A 6444-nucleotide genomic window follows, 5' to 3' on the forward strand; every position below is an offset into this window, starting at 1 on the left:
TATATATATATATATTCTTAGAGATTTTAATAATAATAAAAACTAAAACAAACAAATAAAAATAAAAGGAAGAAATTAAAAAGTAATCCGCTTGTAATTACGTATGTGGTTATCAATAATTTACAGTATCCCCTGTGAATTGGAGAGCGTAATTACTCTCTACCAATTACACTCAATTACGTGTTGATCAAGTAATTACATGGTCAATCAAACATGTCATACATTGTAATTACACTCAATTACACCAAATTCAATTACTAGGGTGGTTTTCCAAAGAGACTTAAGTCATCAAGTAATTGAAATTGGTGTAATTATTGGGGTAGTAATTACCAACCTAGTAATTACATTGATCTGTTTGTTTGCAACAGTGCAATTACTAGTGTACGGTTTGGTGGCATAAGGGTAATCATAAGGCTATATTGATTTTTAAAAATAAAAATTAATTATCTAAAATTAAAAATTTATAGACAAATAAGGGTCTTTATAAATGATATTAACTCAATTGAATATAAGACTTATACAGAATGAGACCTTCATGGCCCCCACCATCAAGGAAGAGGGAAAGCAGGAACTGGAAGAGGTAATATCCTCGCTCAAATTGGAAATCAAAGGTTGATAGCAGCAAAAATTGCTTCTACAAATGGTCTTTATACAGACTATCCAATGTACAAGGAATTTTTGAATTTTATGCAGTCATATTCCACAGTTCTTACAGTTGAAGAGAACATAGAATTTTTTTATCAAAATGATAAAAAAAGAAGTTATACTTCTTCTTGAACAAAGTGATTTGCGATGGAGAGATAACCCATGGCAAATAATGCATAGATATCTTGAATCAATTTATTATACCACACCTGCTTATAAGTACAGAATGCATTATGAAATGATACACTCAGCAACATGGTCTGGTGAATTCCAACATTTCTACCTGGCCAATACTAAAAAAGTTTATAACTTTTCAAAATCATAATAAAAAGAGTTATGGCTCCAAAAGAATGAGGAATGAGCCCATTAAAAGAAAGGGATTATATCCATCCAGAGCAGAAAGTGGCAGTAAAATATAATTATTGGGACTACATGGATAGCTTTAATAAAGCTTTATTATATGAAAATGCTAATAAAAAGCATTCTTGATTTATAAAATTATGCTCGCATGTTTTTAACCAACATATTCCAAATTGATTTTGTCAATGGTGGACTTTAAATGGTCCCTTGGTAAAAATATTATCAGAACCTTACAAAGGATTATATTCTGAATGGGTTGATATCTCCCCTAAACTCATAAGTTTAGAAAAAGATAATATATTTTTTGAGGGAATGTCGTTAATGCACTTTTTTTTATAGAATTCTCAATCCCTTGGATCATGAAATGGTCTATAGAGGTTAATAGTAACCTTGAAGGATTCCCATGTTTGCAAAGAACTTTTTATACAAAGTTTTGAAATAAATTAATTCAAAAGGACCCTGAAGGAAAAATTCATGGTCAAGAAATAATAGATTTAATAAATACAATGGTAAATAAATATCAAAGCACGGAGAGATCAAAATCACAGATGGATGATCTCAATCCATTCAAGCAGATTGCAAGAAAACTTCAGATGAAGAAAGGATTAATATCCAAATTAGAAGCAATAGCTTTATACATGGAGGAAGTAAAAAGAGATTTAATGAGAAATCTCGACATAGATGTAAGGGATGATGTATCCATGACATCAGCTAGCCACACCAATGATGATGAAGAATTATGCATGGCAGGAGAAGCACAAAGTGCTAATAGCAACGAAGAGATTGATATCAATACTCTTCTCCAACAACTTCAAGACCAAGTGAAAGAATCTTCCAACAACACTCCCGACAAGGACAAAGGAAAAGGAAATGTGTAAAATGAAGAAGGTCCCACAAACAAAATAATTGGGGTAATAAAACAAAAAACTTTAACAAAGTTGAATTAGGGCCATGATAATATGTCGGCCACATTTTTAGTGGAAAGACCATGTTTGTTTGTCGGTCTTATCTTTTTCTTATTGGCCATTGTAAGTTGTGTAGGCCATCTTATCTTATCATTTTAGATTTTCTGATCTCTATATAAAGAGACGAAATTTCCTTTAGTGAGGCAAGTCTCGGAACCCCCTCTTTCTCTCTCTAGTCTTTTATTACTTCCTTTTGTAAATCTTGCAGTTTGTTTAATAATAAAATCCTTCAGTTTGGTATATACTTCAAAAATCTTGAGCAGTCCTACTACTACCTGATTTAATTTTTTAGTATTTTTACATTTGTGCTCCAGCCTAAATGATAGGCTAGGTTATTTGTGTTGAACTATAACATACTAAGTTACTATAAGAAATGGCGATTATGTCTATTGTTACAGCATATTGGACAGTTATACTAAGGTTAAGTTAAAATAATTCAGACAGAATATTGAAAGGTTGTCGAATAAGTCTGTTGGATTACCCACTAGCCTAATGCTATGAATGTATCCTCTAAGAGTCTTCCTAACTCTTTCAGCAAAGAGGACCAATAATCCATCTGTAAACTTGGATTTCCAATGAGAGCTATTACACTCTGGTAACTCCATAACTCTGCTTAGAAAAACATCTTTATAAAATTTAAAAGATGTGGGAGTTTTACACCTAAAATTTTGGAGCATAGTTCTTATGGTCTCGTCATTATCAAACCATCTTCCTGAGAAATGTTCTATGATATTAAGAACAAGGGTATTAATCCTTCTTGTACACAGGCACTTGTGAGTTTTCCATAGGTAATTGCATAAAATTCAAAAATTCCTTGTACATTGGATGGTCTGTATTAAGACCATTTGTAGAAGCAATATTTGTTGCTACCAGCCTTTGATTTCCAATTTGAGCGAGGATATTACCTCTTCCAGTTCTTGCTTTCCCTCTTCCCTTCCTTGAGGGTGGGGGCCATGAAGGTCTCATCTTGTCGTTAAGATGAAAAATTAGTTTAAGTATTCCCTTGTAAGAAAATCAAGCAAACTATTATATGAACCCTTTTTATAATGAATATCAAAATCAAATGGGGATAAAAAAAGCCTGCCATCTAGCAAACATTTATTTTGAAACATCATGTTTATAGTCTTTATTCAACATGAATTTAGCATCCTGGCAATCTGTTTTTATTAAGAATTTTTGAATATATAAGTCTCCCTGAAATTTTAAAACACTCTTCACAATAGCCAAAATTTCTTTTGCTATAGTGGCATAGTTTTTCTGACTACTATTCCATTTGTCAAAATAAAATTGAATAATGTAATCTTGTTTATTGTCAGGACCAGAATATTGTGTATACCCTTGTTCTTTAGAAGCAAATTCAATACTTCTGTTTATAGGACTAATTTTTTCCTTTTCAATATAATGACCCAAAAATCTAACATTTGTTTGAAACAGTGCCATTTTTGGACTAGAAATAACCAATCCGTTTTGAATAATGATTTTGTAAAAATAAATCTAAATGTTTAAAATGTGTTTTCATAGTTTTGAAAAATACTAAGATATCATCTACGTAAACAATTATAAAATTGCTATAAGGTATGAGAATATCATTCATAATTTTTTGAAATTCTGATGGAGCGTTTTTCAAGCCAAAAGGCATAACATTCCATTCGAACTGTCCCATAGCAATATTAAAAGCAGCTTTATACCTGTTTGATTCAGTAATCTGAATCTGCCAATAGCCTGATTTTAAATCAAATTTAGAAAAAATAATTGCATCATAAACTCTATCAAGCAGAGCATTCTATGTACCGTTGTATAAATATGTCTATATGTATAGCCATCTATGTTCCATTCGTAGATTTCCTTTCCATTATAACTATTAGTTATAATGTGTTCATGTTCTTCTAAAAGCACATCCTGAGGAGAGAATGCTTATGTACAGTACTATCTGTAAGGTAAATTATTAGGGATATGATATCTAATCCATTTCAGATCTTTATTAAGGGGTTTATAATTAATAACCAGCCTAGGGGCACCTCTTTCCTGTTCAGCATGTTTATTAACATAAAAGGTTGTACAAGACCAAGGTGACTTAGAATGCCTTATTAAGCCTTTTTGAAGTAAAATTTCTTTTTTGCAATAACTAGTATATGTACTCGCGCGTTACGCGATCATTTAATAAACATAATCGTAAATAATGATTTATTGACAATTTTAAAATTCAACTGAATTGATATCATAAAGTTTGTATGAGAGTATGTTAGCATTTAGCACCTTGATAAGTTATAATAGAATACTTATGAAAACAAAGAAATATATAATTATAAGTTCAGTTCATTGTCTAAATTTGTTAATAATTTTTGAAAATTTTATTTTATTTATTTATATTTTGAATTATTCAAAATCAGAAATATTCTCACCCCTAATATCCATATTATCCTCTTGTTAGAATAATAAAGATATATGAAAAATTATTTGTTAGATTAAAATAAAATATAACTAAGAAAGTCCTACAATTAGGATAAAGCTAGTCATAAAACTAAAAAGCTTTGATTACTTGAATATATTGTATAATTTATCTATTTATAAAAAAAAAAATCTCAACTAAGAAGTCAAATTTTAATTTATCTTTGTAGATAAGTTTAATACTATCGTTAAAACGTCTACATTTATTTTTATTTTGTCATATTTTTATATTATTTATTATAAATTTTTTAATTCATGAACGGTAACTTAATTTCTAATTTTATGAAATAATTCTCTAAATTAATGATTAACATATCCCATTGGCGATTAGTCTCATTTGATTTATGTTATTGTTGATTTAAAGATCTATCGAAAATAATTGAAATACTACATATATTTTTTAAATATTTAATCCCATTTTATGAAATTACACTGTATATGTTGTTATTTATATTATTACTTAATATTGTAATATGTTAATCCATAATATCAAGCACTTTACATACCAAACAATGATACTACCGGTAAAGAAGACAGATAAATTAAGAGACCCACATCCCTATATTTGAGGTCTTTCTTCTATTTCAACTGCAAATTTTTTGGGGGGAAACAGTTGCAACATGTTTCAAATTTAATATTTGAATAAATAAATATGACGATATATAATTTTTATATATCTTTAGAAAATTATTGGGATTAAGATAAAATGGAGAAGTTGTAATCATCTCTAAAATTAAAAGTTTAAATTTATTATTAAATTTAAAAGTAAATTAAAAATTGAGCATATTAATTCATAATTATTTTTTTAAAAATTTAATTTTAAATAGAGATTTTAAATTATTTTTTTTCGTTTTCTTTTGTGGTGCTAACAATTGGTAGTTTTGGTTGCCTCCCGTATTGTACATAGAGATTTAAATATAAATTTTCAATTAACTTTTAAATTTAATTATAATTTCTTTTGTGGGATTGACAGTTTTGCCTCTCCTATTTTACATATAGAGATATAAATTAAAAAAATTAAATAAAGCCAATCAATGAAGATAAATACTATTATTAGTTTGGATAAACATAATTTTTCAAAAACACGGGTTGCATCAAATATATTTTTAAAAAATAAGAAAAAATAGAAAAGAGTTATATTAACTGTGGTAACTTTCTAATTTTTAAAAGAATACATTTAACAGATATATTGGCAGTTAAAATAAGAAAAGAGTTATATTAACTGTGGTAATTTTCTACATTTTTAAAGTTCATAAAAAAAAATTAGGCAGTTAGCATTTTATTAGGAGCAGACATATTCAATTTTATTTAAACAGAAAAAACAAGAGAGATACGTAAAAAAAAAATTAAAAACTTTTTTAAATTTATTGTTTTTTTAATGTTTTGTTTTTTAAATTATTATTTATTATTTAATATATCTACAAATTTTGTGGTACTGACACGTAGGCGCTATCACATCTCCTATTATATAGATATAGAAGATTCTAAATATTCAGAATTCATTTGACAAAGTTTAGCTTTAGTAGGAATATTACTATTATTAAAATTGTCTCTCATAAGGAAGGTTGACCACATGCTTTTTTCTATTCCAAAATTCATTTGGGTAATCTCCACAAATTTGAAGAGAGAATTGGTTTTTTAGAAAAGAAATCTTTTCTTGCAATTTTGAATTTTGTAATATGGTATCAACTTCAATGCTGTTGATTTCTTCTTTTAAAAAGTTGACTTGTTGGTTTTTTGAAATCAGTTTAGAAGATAGCTCATTAATCATTCCAGTAAAGGGTTTAGTTATGAACTAAAGTGTAAAGGGTTTTCCTCCCCAAGTTCCCACCATTTTCTTATTATCCTAATAAGTTTGGGGAAAAATATCATTTATAAAAGGAACTCCTAAAACAATTTGATTAGTAATATCTTTTACTAAAACAAAACTTTGAGGGATGCAATTTTTCCCTTAACAAATAAAAGCTTTGGGTAATTTATATTCTATACCCATTTTGCTGCCATTAGCAGATCTTAACTTGTGAGT

This window comes from Solanum tuberosum, unplaced genomic scaffold (assembly GCF_000226075.1).
Source record: "Solanum tuberosum cultivar DM 1-3 516 R44 unplaced genomic scaffold, SolTub_3.0 scf00289, whole genome shotgun sequence".
NCBI classification, from domain to species: Eukaryota; Viridiplantae; Streptophyta; class Magnoliopsida; order Solanales; family Solanaceae; genus Solanum; species Solanum tuberosum.